This window comes from Danio rerio, chromosome 4 (assembly GCF_052040795.2).
Source record: "Danio rerio strain M-AB ecotype USA chromosome 4, GRCz13ab, whole genome shotgun sequence".
NCBI lineage: Eukaryota > Metazoa > Chordata > Actinopteri > Cypriniformes > Danionidae > Danio > Danio rerio.
The window spans coordinates 1,342,244-1,343,645 of record NC_141024.2 but is presented as its reverse complement, the minus strand read 5'-3'; the positions used below and the strand labels follow the sequence as shown (position 1 = coordinate 1,343,645).

Genomic DNA, 1,402 nt, shown 5'->3' with positions numbered 1-1,402 from the left:
GCGTGTACAGTGCGAATAAATGGCTTTTAAATCACTGTACGTTACGCGTGAACTCGCTCATCTAGTTCTGCAGGAGCGCGTCTGTGCGCGCGACCCCTCCTTCGGAGCGCGGTCATGATGACGAGGACCTGGGGTTCCTCCTAAAGAAAACTTTGTAGAAAGATTACAACTTAAATAAAAAGTAAATATACAGAGAAAGTACAAATATTTGACTGTGGCAAATCTTATATAAATATATCTGTAGTGTTAGAAATGTTTCAGCCCTCACCCTGACTCAGTCACCCAAGATGTGCAGGTAGCGCCATCTTGTGGACGCGCCTTATCACATTTTGAACATACGAAGTTATCAAAGGAAAATATTTACTATTATTGCAAATATATATCAATTATTGGCCATTTTATCATATTTAAAATAATTACATACAGTTTAAATAAATTAATTACAGTGAAATATTATTAAGATTTTGGTTTTTCTTGCGTTTAGGTGAGAATCATCAAAATGATAACCAAGTTTATTATTAATATTTTATCGAACTTATATTATTATATATTCGTACTTCCTCTCGGCGGTGAGGTTATCATCACGATCTCTCCCACATTCATATAATTTATTTTTTATCATTCATATCATTAATGTAAGTGGTTCGTTATTATACCATCTCACTGATTTACATTATAAGTTCTGTGAAATTTACTGGTTTTATTTTAGATTTTTGTTTGTTTCAAAATAAACGTATTATTTGTTTTAGATATACAATGGACTTTATTTTTCTGATTAAAAGACAAAAGTGAAAAAAGCGGGTGAGTGTGCAGTAGAGGACTGCTGTGAGAGCCGTTTTTGTATTGTAGTTCTTTGTTTGGCCACAGGGTGGAGTGCAGCTGAATCGGCAGGACTGACGCAGGTGTGTGTGATTAGGTGAGCGCTACGTTTTGACTGTGACTGAGCGTGGAAAAGGAGTTTGGAAAACCATCCTATGGGGTTCATGATGCAATAGAACTGTGAGTAAACATGCAAATTTACAAACTGTTTGATTAATTAAGCACAGAAAAGCAGTATTTTAGAGGATGATCTTTGTTTGGACTCAGAAACAACGTCTCGAGTGACAATACAGGAATCTGAGTCACTGCAGTGTTTTATACATAAATGTAGTTACTGTAAATAGTATAACACTATACAGTATTAGAATTATATCAAAACTATTTTTGTAAAATAAGTTTCATACATGTTTTATGTAGGAATTTTGATGGTTATCAATTGGATATTGATGCTCAGGATTTGCTAATGATCGTTATTGGTGGTCAGAGAAAATATAGACATACAAAGGCATTTACTTATGATATTAGGGAACAGAAATGAGACTTTTTTTAATTGTGGCTGTTTGCACATCTTGCATATTATTCT

General features: G+C 34.2%; 1 protein-coding gene and 1 long non-coding RNA gene across 8 annotated transcripts in view; one reads left to right on the top strand and one right to left on the bottom strand.

The window, feature by feature from the left end:
• Window positions 1–1,402, bottom strand: part of LOC148679883 (uncharacterized) — a 759,583-nt gene that overhangs the window by 96,187 nt on the left and 661,994 nt on the right. The window lies entirely within an intron of this gene.
• LOC101885658 (glutamate receptor ionotropic, kainate 2-like) overlaps window positions 1–1,402 on the top strand; it is a 98,654-nt gene that overhangs the window by 8,493 nt on the left and 88,759 nt on the right. For 2 of the 7 annotated variants that reach the window (XR_015482322.2, XM_087247744.2), the window contains exon 3: window positions 868–999. The exons of the other annotated variants lie outside the window; for them this stretch is intronic. The gene's annotated coding sequence lies outside the window, so the exon portion shown is untranslated. The remainder of the gene's footprint in view (window positions 1–867; window positions 1,000–1,402) is intronic. 7 annotated transcript variants of the gene reach the window in all.